Here is a 19,169-nt window from a genome sequence, read left to right on the forward strand (position 1 = left end):
TGATTGGTTTATAGACACAAGTGGCACCTTTGAAGATACAATCCTAATAAGGAATTATCCCTTCCAAACCTAGAAGGGAAATGAGAAAACAGTTGTCTATCCATACAGGCATTTTCTATTCACACAAGATTATAAAATAGATGGAGAAGGGACCAGGATGCTTAGACTGTGGCTTTGAGACATCCTTAACTGGAAACTAGTTGAGAGGGGACTGAGAAATAATCCAGGGTAATTTGTCCTGTTTCCTAACACAAATATGTGCAGCAAATATTGGCTAGAAATGTGTCCTTGGGTAAATAAAACTGATAAAAACATAATATTAAATGTAGCAACACTAAGGTTCTGAATGCTGCTTATACCTGTGCTCAGCGTTTGGCAAATAAGCTCCCCGAGCTCATTTTCATAATGACAACATACAATTTAAATTTGGCTGCTATTACTGAGTCATGGCATAATTAATCTCCTGAGTGGGACACAGGCTTTTTTAGCAATATTATTTATAGATATAGGACGGATTATGTAACGAGTGACATTAAACAACTTTAAAGAAAAGTAATGGGGACTCTTTGAGGCAGTCTATATTTCTACTGATTTGTATTTAAAGTAAAAGAGTCAGGACTAGTTAAATATTTAGTCAGTATGCTGGTTTATTTACCTGTCATGACTGAGGGTTGCCACCACCTGCACAACAAGAAACCCAGTTGCATAGATTTTACATATACCCTATGTCCCAAGTGATAGCCATCTACTAAAAATATGATGCCACAATCAAATCTGCAATGTAATACAGGCATGGGTCAATCATTGGTAAAACCGTTATCCAGAAAGCTCTGAATTATGGAAAGGCCGTCGTCTCCCATAGACTCCTTTATAATCAAATAATCCACATTTTTGAAAATGATTTCAATAATAAAAAAGTACCTTGTATTTGATCCAAACTAAGATACAATTAATACTTATTGGAAGCAAAACCAACTTATTGGGTTTATTTATTTTCGAGAAGACCTAGTGAGTTATTTAATAAAAGGTACTAAGTAGAGGGGAGGTATGAAAATAACAGTAAAAACATTTTATATGTTGAGTTTTAGAAGGTTGTTGTTCTTTAGTGGTGCTAACAATGGACCTGATGAAAAAATACAGAAGGTCACATAATGATGTCAAGTTAACTGCTTTCCTCTTCTTCATTCGTAGAGGACAGTGTGGAACAGTAGTCTGGAATTTTGTCACAAATTCACAGGAAACCAATCAAATCTTAAATGCATTACCAATTGCTTTGACAATGTAATATTAACAGAAAATTCTTGCACCATGTTTAAACATTGTATTCAGCAAGGCTATTTCACCTTGAAAAATGCTGGACAAAGTCATTGTGACTCCCAAATGAGCTAAAAACCAATAATTATGTGACTGTCACTGTAAAATCTCACGCCTTCACTCAGATTTCATAACGCAAACTAAAAATGTTAACTAGATGGCAAGCTATTATTAGCAGGACTTACTCATCTAGCTTTCATTTCATCTCTCCCTCAAGCATGCCCTCTTTGTAAGATAATCAGATCTGCCCTTATGGGCAACAAATAAAAACAAATGTTTTAGAAATTTATATCGCTCTTTTCTGCTTTGCAGGATACGTTTTTGCCTTGCATTGCTAGTTACCCTAACTGAATAATTTTTGTATCTGAACATCTCAGTATTGGGGCCACCCAAACTATTCTACAAATATTAATGTACGTCTTTAATAATTCTAGTAGTTTGTAAGTATGTCAAGCATTATGCATGAACTGTGGTAAGGACATCTCCCATAGACTCCTATTTTATCCAAATTTTCAAAAAATTATTTTCCTTTTCTCTGTACATTTTGCGTGATCTAAACTAAGATATGATTAATGCTTATTGGAAGCAAAACTAACCTATTGGGTTTATTTAATGTTTACATGATTTCCTGGTAGACTTAAGATCCAAAATTATAGAAAGATCTGTTATCTGGAGAACCCCAGGTTCGAGCATTCTGGATAACAGGTCCCATACCTACAAACGAAAAGTAGAAGATACTCACCTGTTCACTCATCCTCCCTATTTTAAGCAACTTCCACTTTGACCCGGTAAACATGAATAATTCCAGGAAAATGCTCACATTCACTGACACACACGTTCACAGTTTCCCTAGTACTTAAACTTGCTTTCAGATGCAGATTAATTAAACAGTTAGAAACACAATCTCCTTATTCTATTCCTTTACAACCACATACATATACTCTACACACAGTCAGAGGCAGATTTGAATTTTTGGGTTCTTTTTAGATTCTTTTCAAATTTGGAAAAACAAGAAAACTCACCAAACTCAAATGCAGTGAAATCTCATTTTACACTCCATAATAAATAAGACTGCGGAATTTAGAAATAATTTTGAATTAACCTTGAATCAGTTTGCAAATACAATCTCGAAAATTCAAGTTACAGACTCTTGAAATCAAATGTGTGATTTTTCCTCAAAAAAATTGAATATCTGTTAAAAAAAAGGAAAAAAATAAATTCCACATAAATACTCAAAAAATGGTTCACTGATAGATTTAGCAGTACATGGATTGGATCTATTATTTGTAACAGGGTTTTTTCGTAACTTGCATCACCATGCAGTGCCTTAAGTCTTCTAAAAATTATTTAAACATGAAATAAACCCAAAGGGATTCATTTGCCACCAATATGGATTTATGCAGCTTACTTAGGATCAAGTACAAGGTATTGCTTTATTATTATAGAAAAAACAGAAATGAATTAGGATTCTTTGATTAAGATGGATTCTAGGGGAGATGGCTTTCATGTAGTTCAGAGCTTTCTGTATAATGGACTAGCTACTAGCAGATAAGGGATCCCATACCTGTAGTTAATTACATAAACCAGACAAAAGATTCATTTTCTATATATATAAAACGATTACATTCACCACCAGATGTGATGGTTGCGGCTTCCGACCGACTCAGCAGCTACAAACAAAATTTAAACTGTCTATAAATCCTAACACATTCCAAGGGAATGTATGTTTGTCTTCTTAGAATGTTTGCTTGTATTATATTTGCTTCTTAGAATGTTTGCTTGTATTATATTCTGATACATTTTTGCACACATTTTTTATTTATTCAAAACTACCGAAATGGAGACAAAGGGATTTGTAGTATTGACATATAAAAATCCTTATTATCTTGTTTTTCTGAACAATGCTGCTATGGGTTCTATGCTTTTGAAAACTGCTCAGGGAGAAAATAACTTCTCCTTCTTTAATACTCAGTATTTTGTCCCCTTAGTTCCTAGTGGAGCCAGGAGAAGTGACAGTAGCAACATTGCTAAGCACTGTTTTTAGATATTCTCAAAGCAAAGGTAGTTGTTCTCTGGGGAATTCCTTCCAAAGCCATTGTGCTTCTTGGATGATTGAGCCAAAAGAACACAAAACATAGGACTTCCATCCGGAATTACAGGGCCCTTTATTACAATGCCCCCTCTGCTATGCCCCCTATATCCCCTTGATGGTGGGGTAGATTACAGGAGAGTGACTAGCAGAGAACTAACATCCATAAAACCAAATAAGATCAGATCTTTTATATAAAAATATCAAATAAGACAATCAGTCTTATTTAATACTAGCTGTACAAACAATAATATTTTGTGGGTATTAACAAAACACTTGTATAATTCTCATTTTAAAAAAAAAAAGTTCTGCACCAGTCTCAGTATTTTACTGCATGATACTGTTGAAGGTCTTTGTCCACATCCATAAGTGCTGAAATATATGCTGACAACTATGAAGATTTATTGAACGTGAACTGGACATCTGCTTGCTAAAGAAAATATTGGACAGTGACAAACTGCTCAGTCACATGGCATTTGAGGCTCAAACATAGATAAAGGTAAATGAGCGTGCGGAAAAAATTATATTATTATATCTGTAAAAAGCTCTATAATTGTATCTGTACAATTAGGAAAATCAAAATGGATGTCCAGCCACTTCTCCCTTCCGACACTGATGCCATTTCCAAACTCAAGTTAGTTCTTTGAGCATACGCTCTTGGCATTTGTATGGAAATATGCTGTTCGTTGAAAACCCCAAATACAACAATTATGTAAAGTACTGTAACTGGAACAAGCCAAAGCTGCTGCTGTTTCTGATTTGAAGTCTGACACTACTTCTATGTTTTAGATTTATAGTTTTTCGTAAATGTTAGAAAAGCCTTGCCAAGAGATGGCAAATATTGAAATGGGTAAAGTATTACAACTTTGTGCATCTACAATTAGGTCTGTTATTTATTTCCTTCTTCACAATGGTACCAAAAAAATTTCCTTTTAATGGCTATTACTGCAAAGACCTCCAATGTATTGAGATTTTACAGAAAATAGTTAGTGATTGAAATTTTGTGATCTGGAGGCTTAGAGGACACATTTATCATTTTCCACACGCAACTCTGTTTATTGAAATGGTAAATCACAGAACAATGTACACTACACGTGTCACCTATATTTTATTGGAATCCTATATCCTATATTAACCAGAGATTTATCATGTGTTGTTTTGCTTTGGTTTCTATGTGTGTGTTGCTATGCCTGGATTTCCCATGGCTACCTTGCTTAGAACCTGTTTAATCATTCTGTTAGCTGACTGTTTTGACCTTTGGCTTTTGTATTGATTTTCCTAACATTTCCAGTCCTTGGACTTAGCTTTATCCTGACTACTTTACCTTTTCATGGTTTTCTCCTGCAGTCCAACCATCTTTACGGTCTGGTAAAAAATGAACAGTCCTTGGGGCAATTGAGTAGTGGAGGTCTCAGCCTTAATCAAAATAAATTGCAAATAACGCAATCATGATTTTTTGCAAAATATTTAAACAATATGTTTATAAAGCATTTAGAAAGCTTTTCTTGACATATATGGTTGCTAGTGGCTTATCTGTCAGTCTCGCCCACTGATGCAGTTGGCAGACTGACAGATTAATATTGAATTTGCCTTTAACTGAAACTGCAGTGCTCTCAACCTTTAACCATTAAGTATGTTGATAGACGAGGGCAGGTTGGTAGGGGCAGATAGACTGAACTGGGAAAGTGTTAGTTTGGCACATTAAAGTAAAGCAGATAGAAAATCACGGTCAGTAACTCCGAATGTGTTCAAGTGGCTGAATATTTACTAAAATCCGATTTCTCCATTATTTTAGCGAAAACCTGAATCGTGCATTGTTTTGGACTTTGTTCTTTAATCTGACCATCGGTCAAAACCTGCAAATTTTTTAGATTATTGGCACAAACAACAATATCTTTCATTTTGGATAGGTACAAAATAGTTGGCCAGGTAAAATAATATCTGCCTGAAGACCTTGCAAAGTCTTTTTACATGCAAATACTTGTTGAATATTATTGCTATAAATTGGTTCATTTCATACCTCTGCTTTCCAAGAACTGACTTCAAATACAACAAAGAGTATTATTTTTCTCTCTTTAATAAGCACATTATTGATGAATATGGAGTGACATGATGTATCTGGATGCAAGGTCATCTCTTGTTAAATCAGTGTCAGGGCCACAAAAGAGTCTCAAAGGATAAAAGGATATTGAGTGAGTAAATTGCACAAAAATACAAAGAATGTGTCATCTGCCATTTGTATCTTCTCAGGTAGCTAAAATGCATTCTTCTGCAAGATAATTCCTCATTAGACTGGATGCTTTTAAGTTATATAAGTGCCATCAGTGGCATCCATCACGAAAGAGAAGTGTCATGTGACATAAAAAGACCTCTTGACTTAATATTATACTGATGTATAAACTGTGTTGTACATCAGCCAAGGAGAAGAAATGGGAAAACATATAGTATAAATCTAAACTTTTTTTTTTTTTTTTGCTTTGCTTTTTTTTTACAAAAAGGGAACATATATTTTAATTTGACAAACCTGCACTGCTGTTTATTGAATCCTTAAAGGGATACTGTCATGGGAAAAAACATTTTTTCAAAATGAATCAGTTAATAGTGCTGTTCCAGCAGAATTCTGCGCTGAAATCCATTTCTCAAAAGAGCAAACACATTTTTTTATATTTAATTTTAAAATCTGACATGGGGCTAGACATTTTGTCAATTTCCCAGCTGCCCCATGTCATGTGACTTGTGCCTGCACTTCAGGAGAGAAATGCTTTCTGGCAGGCTGCTGTTTTTCCTTCTCAATGTAACTGAATGTGTCTCAGTGGGACATGGGTTTTTACTATTGAGTGCTGTTCTTAGATCTACCAGGCAGCTGTTATCTTGTGTTAGGGAGCTGCTATCTGGTTACCTTCCCATTGTTCTTTTGTTTGGCTGCTGGGGGGAAAAAGGGAGGGAGGTGATATCACTCCAACTTGCAGTACAGCAGTAAAGAGTGATTGAAGTTTATCAGAGCACAAGTCACACGACCAGGGGCAGCTGGGTAATTGACAATATGTCTAGCCCCATGTCAGATTTCAAAATTGAATATAAAAAAATCTGTTTGCTCTTTTGAGAAATGGATTTCAGTGCAGAATTCTGCTGGAGCAGCACTATTAACTAATTCATTTTGAAAAAATTTTTTTTTACCATGACATCATTAATATATGAATACATTAGATACCGTATTTGGTTTTACAATGAACTAGACAACATGTAAATGTGGGCAAAAATCTGTTTTTGCACTTAGTACCCGGCACGTAATTTTCACGCATAACCGCAGGTGTTTAAACTCCAGACTTATGCAACATTGTCTGCTATATTCAAGAGGGGAAAGCCAAGGTACAGCACATGGGCAAACACTTAAACCCCCCCCCCCCAGGTTCCGTCATTCAAATATTCAAGCTAGAAGTGCAGCTAAGCCGTGTACTTACTGCCTGTTTGTGGTAAATGTTAAGTACTAGGCTCTGTTTGGTCCTCAGCACTGCCTTCTACAACTTGCATCTGACATAAGTTGAAGAGTACAGCAATACACCAGATGGGTGCAGTTTTTATAGTAAGTTTCTTTAATTCGCAGGAGTACCTTTATTTCTTATTTATTTTAATTTTTAATTTAATCTCAATTCTACAATGTATTTCAAGACCATGTCTTATTTATTTATCAATGTCTTTATTCCTAAATTATGATTCCCAAGCCTTTTCTGAAGCATTGGTTGTTCTAACATATGTATTTTTCTGGTTGTGATGTGATTATGTGGCCTCTTCACATAGATACGGTTGGCAGAAAATTGAGGGAACCATTATTAATTTGAACATGTTCATTTAAATGAAACCTTATCATTTTAAACATTTCTGGACTATCGCCAGTGGGGTTCTTGTGTGGATGGGAGAATAAATTTAATTGGAAAGGATGTTGAGAGTAGCCGTGTGGAATATGTCAGCAGTGTATTCTAATCTTAAACATGGCTGTGAGATAAGGAGGTAGTCAATGCTTGTGTAACATACTGTATGAACGAGCAAGATGAAGGTAAATTGTAAATCATTAGGATAATCTATTTTCCAACATAGTCAATGCATGTGTCGCAAGCAAGCAACAAGAATGTAAATTGTACTGTACTGTAATGTGTCAATTGTACTGGAAAGTGTCATTAGAATGGTTAATTCTCCAAGATCCAAACACCTTTTTTCTAATCAATTACCATTATTTTGATGGCTTTTAAGAAGCCTGGTGAAGGGTGTATCTTTTCTTTGAACTAAAACTGCAGTTAATGCAGTCACTGGGATATGTACCCAAGAGGCCTACAGCTAGTCTATTGTTTCTAAATGGGAAAATAAAGTACTTGGTTTTTATTGGGTGCATTTACATATAGTTTGAGGAGCAAGACATTTGCAATCTTTCCCATCAGTGCCCTTTGTAATCACAGGGAAACATCAGGTCCAATCAACGCAATCATTGTGTCCTGTGATGGTTACACTCAACTTCTTAAAGGGTCTGAGCCATAATATCCTGTTGGGTGAAACCTTGAATGACGTTTGTGAAGGCTCTGTTTGGAGTATGATTGTAATTTATTAGCATTAGGTCACTTGGTAGGGTATAAATAATCTGAGTTATGTTTTTTCAAATATATAGGAATACAATTCATACATGTACTGGTTCAAAAATCATATATGTACTGGCACAAAAATCACATATTTACATGTGGCAAAAAATCGGAATCAAACAAATAGAGAAATAGAAATACACATTTTGCTTTCTTTAATCAGCAGTTTAAATAGAATGAGCTGGTTATTCAAAATTCAGATGCAATATGTTTCCACCCTCCATTGTCATACTGCATTATTGGTCACCCCAGATTACCCAAATGCACTCTTATTGCACTCAGTTTGCAGTTATTTTACAAGTATATATTTATATATATGTAATTTTTTTTAACCTGTGTTCTATTACAAATAAACAGGAAACACTGAAGGTTAAATGGGAAAATATTGGGAAAAAATAATGGGTAATGAGAGAAAAATCTTTCTTGTTGTCAAGGAAAGAGGTCATGGCCTAAAAGCTCAATTACAAATCACCGGTAAGACTTGTTACATAATGAACTATTCCAGCCTAAAGCCTGCAAGCAAACACACCAGTCAGCCCTGGTTATTTGTTAGGGGAGATGCTCTTGTTTACTCGTCAATTAGTTGCTTCCTGGAAATAATTATTTGTGCTTTACCTTTCTTATTCTTTGTCTCGTTCATCTCACTTTAACAAGTCAGGACTCCAATTAACTTGGCTAATTTCATTTGTGAGCCTTTGACATAATGTTAATGTGCTACAAACAGCAACATGAACAATGGAAAGGGCGTTTAAATAAACGATCGTATGCAGAATAACCACCAGTTTTAGCTACAGTATATTTGTGCCACTTATAATTAGTAAAACTGGGATGACAGATAGTTATGCCTATTGTATGCAATTTGCAGGAAAAAATACATAGCTAACAAAGAATAAAGGATCAGCAGCAAAAATAGTTACTGTGTCACTGAGGGGATCTGATTACTTCATTATTGGGGAAATCTCTTGGGCATGGGTATCAAAGTGCGCTCTGACACATGGAAATTAAAAACAGGGGAGAAAAATATGTTTTTGCTTGCGGCTGCATCAATTGTAAGAAGTTAATGAAGCAGGTTTCCTTTGTTTTTTGCAGAACATCAGCCTACAGAGAGAGAGGCAGGATTTGAAACTTTTTATTTTAATAATTGCCTATTGGTTTGTTCCTTAATAACTCATCCAATTAACTAAATGGCAAGCTGACATACAAGGGCAAGTGTAACATCAATTTAGCTTCTGATTTGTTTTGAGGCATTAAGCCAGATTCAGGGAAAGGCAGTTAATAGACTACACAACCCCCACACGCACACAGATCACAAACTCAACATCACACACACGTATCTACACATCATATTTATATATGCATATTAATAAAGCGACGTAAATCAGTGCTGTCCAGCTCCAAGCCCAATGGCTTGGATTTAAACATTTCTATGATTCACTACTTGCAAGGTCGTTGGCGACTCGGCATTGTTATTGAATCACATTATTAATTGGGAGCAAAGCTATTTCCTGGGTTTGGACAGCCCTGCTATAAATCTATGTATTGTTGTAGTGAACAAAATTACAGTACAGAAATTAAGGGGTTGTTTACAAAAGCAAGAGAAAATGCAGATCAAAAAAATTGCATGGATTTAAATGTAATTAACTTGAATCTAAGCATGCTACTTACTGTTCAAGTGACAAGGTATTTAAAATTAAGGTAGCCCTGGAATAAACATTTTCCTCTACATTCTGGATGCCACCAATATGCAAATGCATCTTTCACATGATTCCACATTGGTAACTCCCTATTTTACAGGTACCCTGCATTTTTTGTGCAGACTGCCATTATATTGCCTTAAATTCAGCTAATACCCTATATTTTGGAGTGATAGCACAATACCAAGTTTCATATTTTGTAATTTATCAAAAAATATTTGAAGAATGTTTAGTGCTGCTATTCCATGTAGCTCTTTGTACATACATTACTGTATATACATATTAGAAGTCTGAAAAGAAATACATAAGGACAATTTTGTAGGTTAGGTAAAACATTTAAGGTAATGTTGAACAAGAGAGGAATTAGAGGAGAAGGCACATGCATGTGTGCAGTTATTGACTCCTTCTTGACTATTGTATCATTAAATTGATGTTACATGGAGCATTTTAAAAATATTACGTACATTTGCTCATGATGAGTTCCCAGCTGATGAACAGGAATGGCCTTTATTTCTTAGTATAGTTACTTAGTAAAATTTACTGCATTTAAAACCTTGTTGCAAATCTATCTTTGGTGCTGGTCTGTTCCAGTAATAGGGAATATATTGGCTGAGTATGGCATCTGCTGATACAGATACAATCCATGTAATGAAATGAACAAGATGTGCTATCTACATACAATCACTTTCTATTGCCTAAGGCTTAAACAAACATTCATTCAGCTAATGTCCTTTAATCAACACAAGTTCATGCACTGAAGCCATTCAAAGCACAGAGAATTTTGGTTGTGGTTTTACAAAATATTGGTGAATTGTGAAATGCTAAATTGTGCCGCAATTCCATAAAAAATTTTTGCTCACCACTATGAAAGACAAAATATTACTTATAAGTAAAGCATGTGAAATGAAAGTGTTTTGCTTTAAGAACCAATAGCTGGTTCAGACTAATTCCTTTTCAATGATGCCTCTCTCCTGATGCCTATTATTTCCCTTTTATAGTTCATTTGAATTTTATCAAAGAATCATGAAACTCTGACATGTCTAGAGTTAAACTGGGACCACTTTCATTTATTAAAACATAAAAAAAAAATTGAATTAAAGCATGAGCACAAATATTTCCTTGCCAATCGTTATTAATGCTTCGAGGGATGCTTGCCTTAAACTAAAGATATTTGTTAATGACTGAATTTGATTTGTATGATGGAAATTATTTCTTAGATTAAAACACATTTACACAATAGTGTTATACACATGGCTAAATAAAAGCATTGAACTGAGTCCAATACATTTGGTACTTATTTCTGAAAGTGTGACGCAACTGAAATGAAATTACAATTTTAGAGGTTTGTACTTGATGATCACTTTACAAATTGCCTTTTTATTTATACAGGTATGGGATCTGTTATCCAGAAACCCATTACCCTATTATTGGAAAACTGCAGAAATTACAGGAAGGCCATCTACCATAGACTCCATTTTAATCAAATAATCCAACATTTTTAAAATTATCTCCTTTTTCTCTGTAAAAATAAAGGATTACCTTGCACTTTATCCCAACTAAGATATAATTAATAGTGATGGGCGAATTTCTCACTAAAAAATCGTGAAACTCGAAACTTGACGCCCGCGTCCAATTTTGGAAATGCGTCCAAAAAGTCACTCGCATCATTTTTGAAACTGGCATTAAAGTCAATGGCGGTGGAATAGTGTTGACGCACGGTGATTTTGACGCAAGTGACTTTGTCGGACGTGCATCGATTTTGACGCCGGCGAATTGTAACAGGAGATTCACAAATTTATTTGCCGCAAATTCGTGACAGGCGAATTTATTCACCCATCACTAATAATTAATCCTTATTGGAGGTAAAATAGTCCTATTGGGGAAAACCCCTGGTCCTGAGCATTCTGGATAATGGGTCCCATGCCTATAATAAGCAAAATAATTTTATTTTTGTAGCCACCCTCAGAGTTTAGCTGCATTTTATTCAGGCAGTTTCCCCTATAGTTTAGATACCTTAGGCAGTCCTCAGTAAGCCCTGGGTGATTATTTCCCTCTCTAGGGTTAAAGTTTTGCAACAGCAATTCAGTGTTTGCCCAGTAGTTGGCATTTAAGTAAATTTCTTGGATTCCACCTAGTGGGGAGATGGGCACACGATTGGGTCTCCTGCAAAAGTTCAAGAGATCTTGCTTGCGTTTCCTTGCATCGTTTGTTTTTTTTCTATAATTCTTTTGATAGTAGGGTTTTTTCAAAATTAAAAAGCTTGCCAAGAAATAGAACCTGAACCGTTACTATGAGTAATAATACATCTGTCAAAGATGTCTTCTGGTGTCTGTCTAGAATTACTATGTTAAAATCAAGAGTTTTACAAGATCAAGAACTTTATTACCCTTAATAAAGCCTTGTATGACAGAGCTATAGACACTGACTTATGTTGTTTTTACTCTACCTGGAACTAGAACATCCACTCTGCCTCTTGCCATGATCTCAGATTTTGCTCAGTTGGTGTCATATCTCTGTGGCAGTCTGCATGGGGTCTGCAGCAGAAAACTTAGGGCACCAACTAAACCCCTCTGTTACACTAGGAACACAGTATTTTTTTTGTTTTCATTTTTTTATAGAAGGGAATTAATATCCTGCTCTCGGAAATTGGAGGTTTGTAGTGGTATCAGCTGCAGATGCCATAGCAATTGTAAGCTACAACTACTGTGAAAATTGTGACACAGGTGCCCACTTAGTCAGAGGGATTATAAGTGCCCACTTCTTTCAGCTATTTTCAATACAGGAGGAGCCACAGCTCGTTCATTATATGCAAACTTTATGCCCTTGACCTTCTTCTGCAACAAGGGGAAAAAAGAGTGATAAAGAAGAAGTTCAACAGATTCTGAGTGGCAAAGATGCCGTTCAATCAAAATTGAAATAAACAGAAAAACTTCTGAAAATAATTATACTTCTCTATAATAATTAATCCATTAACTAGCAATCCATAACTGATAACTGATCCATTAGGTATATTTTTGTGTATCCTCGTTAGCTATTATGAACATAGGTGTCATTTATGAACATTGGCCACAAGCACTATCCTTGCCAATAGGGACAATATTGAGCCCAGTAGTACTAATTTACATAGAGCTTGTATCGGACCTGTTCACAAAGTAGTTGTGCAAGAAGTAAATTATATTTTTTACCCAAATATGTACATATATTTGATAGAGATGGAATCAGAGGACCCCTAGCAGTGAAGGCCCCCTTTGAAGGGGAAGAATAACATATATCAGGTTATTTCCAAACCCTTCTGCTTTTGTTGAACAGAGGCTGGAAGATCAGCGCTATAGAAATAAATCACAAAACTATATATATATATCTATATATATCTATATATATATATATATATATATATATATATATATATATATATATATATATATATATGTGTGTGTATACTTTGTGTATAATTTTTCTTTACAAGATGTCCTTGTGGTGGTGGGACCCAGGGTTAATTCCTTTTGTGCCCTACCCAAGATGGCATTGAAAGAGGTTATTTAAATGAAAAGTTTGAACAGGCAAGTAAAGCAATCTGCAAGGACACAGAGTTATTACAGTGGTGTTCATAAAAGTCTTCATTTATATACTCAATATATGATTTGTATATTAATCCTTCTAAGAAAGTTCTTTATTAATTAACATCACTTTATTCGAAGGTTCATTACCGTTCATTTCTTCAACTCGCTCTTAAAGCTGAAATTTTACTGTTCAGAAATAATGAGCCTGTAACATGTTTTGAGACTTCACGCTCGTGAGCTGAAGTTATCTTGGTGTTTCACACATTGCAGGGTTCTTTCAAAGCTGATCTGGAGCATCTGCTGCAAAAGCAAACTTGCAGAAATGGGAAAAAGTGCCTATGCAATCATTCACGAATGTTAAGGCTACACAGCAAGGTGGTGTTAATTGAAAAAAAATCATTTATACTCTTATAATGACCAAAGGGCTAATTTTTTGAGACAAAAATCAAGTTCAACCCCAACAAAATAAAAATCACTTTTCTTTCACAGTTCAAGATTTTCAATTTATTTCACACGTGAAAGTTAAAATCACTGGTGGGTGCCAAATATTAGACCCATAATAAACACCCAGTTATTATAGTATCTTAACTGATTCCCCCTGGCCGCTGCACCTATTTGTTAAAAACCGGTGTAATATTCCAGCAAAATTTGCAGTTTATTTCAAGTTTATGTTCAGAAACACTCCAGTATGGGATTCAAGCATTTGCTTTGGATCAATATACCATAGCAACCAGGCAGTGGCTTGAATGAGAGACTTGAAGTTGAATAGACCAAGGGCTGAACAAAAAGATAAGCAAATGAAAAATTATAATGACAACAGAACAGTAGCTTTAGAGAACAGCCATTGTTTGGATACCAGGGTCAGTGAACAGCATTTTAGATTGGAAGCTGGAAGGAGGCAGCTTTGAAAAGCAAATGATCCAAAAATGAAGAATAAATAAAAATGAAAACTGATTAAACAGATACTAAGAATATGCAGTTCAAGCAAACTAACAGCTAACTCAAAGGTGAACTACTGTACCTCTTTAAGAAATGGACATGTCCACAAGTGTGTGCTCCCTGATTTCTCCCCAACCAATAGAAGAAAAGCAGGTACGCACTCGTCAGAGGCAAGGGGGGGAGAGGCTGACAGGGTTGGGAGGAGGGTTGTGGCTGACAAGGGGGGCCCTGAAGTTGGTGGAGGGGGGGTCAGGGGCCCTGAAGTCAACAGAGGGGGTGGTCAGGGATCTGTGGGCCTGGATCCCCCCATCCCCAAGTATTACTTTACATCCACTGTCTACCAGCTGACATCCTAACTGGGAACTGTAGACTCCTTCTGAAGCATATGGCAGTTTGAACTTACTATACAACAAGTTCCACCAAAGTACACAAATAAAAGTACCTCTCCGGGCAATAGCTATGATCTAAGTTAGTGTTTGCAAAATACAGGTTACCTGCTGTACATCACCTTCTGGTTGCATCCAGGCAACAGGTGAGAGAAATATTTCCTAACGCACATTTATACATAGTTATGTGTGTGTATATATATATTCTTATTATCTCACATAATAAATTGCAAAACTTGTTCATAATAAATGCATCACTACACAGTATTAGTTGGACTGATTCAATTCACTTCAGGGGTTAAGGATTGGCACAACAACACAACAATCTTGCAGATACTGCAGTTTCTTTGACAAGCCCATTTCAACTCGATGTCCATGCAGAAATTTGGGATGCTGCACCAAGGTCATTACTGGAGGTCAAGTGGGGTTTGTTCCATAGCAGAAAGGCACATTGTCAACAATATCTCCAGTAGTCAGGATTGTAAATGGCAAAAAAGCCTTCTGAGAGTGCAAGCACTTTTGCTATCATAGGATCACTTGATGTCTCTTAGATCAAGCACCTTTAAAGAATGAATGTTAACTTCAATGGTGAGTTATTGAATACTCTACAAAGAGGAGACAAAATAGACTGTTGAAATGTTTCTTATAGGAGAAATGACTAGAGGCCATAGAATACTCTCAATGTTGTGCTCAAATTGGGTACATACTGTATGAGCAGGAATTAAAAATCCCCGCAAAGAAGGTCAGTATAAAGTGCTTGAATTCTGATCTGTTAGTGGCATTCTTGGATTTGATCAAGGACGTCAATGAAAATGGAGACTAAATTCCAGTAACAATAAATGGACAAATGAGAAAGTGGAAATTTGATTAGAGGCAGAAGTAAATGAACTGGAACATGTATATATTGCACCCTACAGTGTCTTTTGTCATCAAAATATACTGTGGTGCCTGCATGGAATTCAATTTGTACATCTGGAGCAGTGCAGCCCTTTGGTCTTTTCTATCTATGACACATTTCCATTTTGTGCAAGCGTTCCTCTATCCTAAGTCAGTATTAGAGAAGGCAGTACAGCTTTGAAGCATCAGTGAAACATAATATGTGCTGAGCAGAAGAAATTCTATTAAACTCAATACTCACACACTCCCACCCCGAATAAGTGAAGAATCAGTGCGCGTAAAAAACTCAAATTATTCTAGGAGGTGCATTATCCAGCAGGCTATTAAAAAGGCAAGATGGTTAATTAATATGAAGTCAAAGAGAATTTAGTCTATGAAGAAAGAATGAATGAAATGGCTTGGAAAAGTAGGGAAGGCACATGGTGACCAGAAGTGCATGAAATCTGGAGATTGATTAAAAGAAAAGCATACTATTTAAAAATGTAAATTCATTTTAAATAATTTAGTTTTTTTTTTAATTATTACTTCTACTGCCCCTGCCTGTGTAAGCTTGTAAATTTTAAATAGCATAATGCATTTCCGATTCCCTTTAAGTGTAGGAATGGACCCCTTTTTATGTTTTGATTGAAGCGTCACTAAACACATGAAACCAATAGCAGGTTTCTATAGTGCACAATGGTACAAGTTATTTCACCTTGTGTCCTATGTATCAAACACCAATACAACACATTATGGAGATGACTTTTATGTCTGATATAATGAAGAGCAAAAAATAGACCCCATAAATTCCCCTGGGCAAGATGACACAGGCCTATTAAGAACATTTAATTGCCTATTTTTTGCCTATTCTACATGATGATCATAGTAGTGAAATGCACTGAACCTTATAGCTTAATGTGACCATTGTATGGAAAAATGAAATGACATGGAAAATTTTACACAAATGTTGGTGCCTGCTTGGCTGCCCACAGGGATAGCTAGTCCACCATCAACCATTTAATTTACAATAATATTTGTGAAATGTGTTTTTTTTAGGAAACACTTCTAATACTCCTACCTTATTACTCTTTGGTATACTACGCCTGGAGGCCATGTTGAGCTAACACTGTTTTACTTAAGCAAGTGCATTGAGCAATGTGCAGCCGCATTTGGAGTTACATCTACTGGAATTGAGGACAATGCCTAAAAAAAGCATAAATGAATAAAACAATTGCAAGTTGAGGCTAACATTTTCAGATGCTGGTTGCGCTGGGCCTACCAGTATCCTAAAATGGTGCTGACTGCCTGGATTAAAGTGTGTGGAGGGGGGGGGGGGGTTATGGACAAAAAAACTCTAGAATGGTTGTATAATTGACCATTGCCTGACATTTGTTTCTATACATTCTCATTAGTGATGTGCGGGTTGACCACCAGTTTGGCAGGTTCAGGTTGAATTTTAGGGTAAGGGTTGGGCGGGTTGTAGTGATGTGAGGGCCGTCCCAGTACCAGTGGGTTGGGCGGGTTCTGGCCAACCTTGGCACACCGTTTGTGGCTCGCGGGTGGGTTTGGGTCGAGCAAAGAGCCTGCTCTCTCCGCCCCCTACCTTACATTGCTGGCTTCTGACTTTATAGGCATGTGCCAGCCCTTGCCCCTTTTGTGACATCATCAACAGGGTGGGAAGTACAAGCCTCCTCCGCTCCAGAAGATTCCATGTTTTGGAATATAGCATACAGAGCTAGATGATGGGAGTATGATTGTGGGTCCTACAAGGGCAACATTTTTCAGGTTATGTTTGGGTGCGGGTTGAGGTTTTCCTGACCCACACATCACTAACGCTAATACTGTTATTGATGCCATGTGCATTTGGGCCCCTGAAGTGACTCGGGTTACTAATTTGCACCCCCCTGGCCCATCATACACAAGTTGAAGCAGATGCTATTTAGCAGACACCCAGAGTTACTGGAATTCTGAGGAGAAGCTGCAGGTATAGGGGATTGATAATTGTGTACCCATTCACTTTGCATTCACCCACAGATTGAGCACAAAGGGGACCTTTAGTCTAAGGGAAGGATTAATTCCTCATTTCCTGGGTCACAGCATGATACATAGCTAGCCCAGGTTTGGCCACTAGGTAGCGATGTACCATAATATAAATGCCTGAGCCATGTGGGTTCAGGAGGGATTTGGCCAGAGGATTCTGCCAGACTTTTTTTCCTGAACCTCTCCTAAGTGGATTTGAGCCTCCCATGGAGTCATCATTAGTCAGGATTATTAAAGGGTAGCTAGATCCTGTAATAGTCTCTCTTGGAGAGAAAGCCAGATTAGGGCAACATACTGTATATTGAGCAGATTAGGGCAACATACTGTATACTGAGAAGTGTCCCCAGAGAAAACAGGAGATACTCTGGGTAGACTGATATTTTACTCTCAATCACTATTAGAGGGAAGACTCTTCTGTATCATTGCTCCATTCTCCCACGTGGATCTGTTCTAATAAATCAGTTCAGTTATTGTTCAAGAACCACTGGTGCCCACTTTATTGTGCACTGCATACATTTACAGTTGTGCAGCTGTAAATGTCTCCTGCCTCCACATCTTTGTGAGGACTCAACCCCTGGGAATTAAGGTCTCATCCAGAGGATATTATTGGGGTAAAGCTCATAGTTAGAGCAATGGTGCCACTCAGTTTACTATAGGCCTACACATGCAAAAGACATGTCAGCTTCTGTCTGAATGTTGCCTTTAAGATAAAAAAGGGGAAAGGGGAAAAATGTTTTAAAATCTGCCCTGCTTTCATTCCACTTACCAGGACTGTCAATGGTAGAACTAGCAAGGTGCCTAAAATACACTCAAATTGATTGTATTCTCATTGCAGCATATGCAGCTGGGCATGATTAAACTGATGATAAAATGATAAAATAAGATAGACTTTATTTTGGGCGTCGCAATTATAAAAGCATATCCTGCCATGAAAGACTTGATTCAAAGGTTTCACTCAAGAATCAGATGAACATTTCAATAGGACTGATTGTGATATTACAGTACAACTTTTTTTCTGTAAAAATATGCTACATGTTTCATTTATCATCAGGGCTGCCATCGGGGGGGGGGGACAGGAGGAACAGTTCTCCTGGGCCAAGCCGGTATGGGGCTTCATCTCCCCCTACTATACCTGCTACCCCACAGTCCCTGCCCCTTCACAGAGGTTAATATCCCCACTGCTATAGGCACCATCTTTCTCTACTATATCTGCTATTCCAGACACTATTATTTCCACTGCTACTATAGGCACCATCTCTCCCTACTATACTTGCTATACCACAATCACAGTCACTTTCCAGAGACTATTATCCCCACTGATACTATAGGCACCATTTCCCTTTTTACCCTACTATCAGCAAAGATGCCGGTCCTGTTAACTTTAAAGGTCAGATTTATCAAGGGTCAAATTGAAAATTCAAATTTTTGAATAAATTTCGATAAACTCTAAATTCAACCCTTGATAAATATGCCCCTACGAGTATAATTTCCATTTTTCAAACCGGAAATCTAGCTCTTCCTGTGAAGAGCCTGAACCCCCCTGGACCCCTCCACGACTTCATGGACGGCCCTCCCCCCCTCCGGCACAAAAAGGTGAGTGGGGCGGCAGCAGCAAGCTGCCTCAGGAGGCAGAGAGGCCAGGA

General features: G+C 36.9%; 1 long non-coding RNA gene across 1 annotated transcript in view; it reads left to right on the forward strand.

Moving 5' to 3' along the window:
- LOC121403060 overlaps window positions 1-19,169 on the forward strand; it is a 47,742-nt gene that overhangs the window by 18,785 nt on the left and 9,788 nt on the right. The gene's annotated exons all lie outside the window — the stretch shown is intronic.

Source organism: Xenopus laevis, chromosome 4L (genome assembly GCF_017654675.1).
Source record: "Xenopus laevis strain J_2021 chromosome 4L, Xenopus_laevis_v10.1, whole genome shotgun sequence".
NCBI lineage: Eukaryota > Metazoa > Chordata > Amphibia > Anura > Pipidae > Xenopus > Xenopus laevis.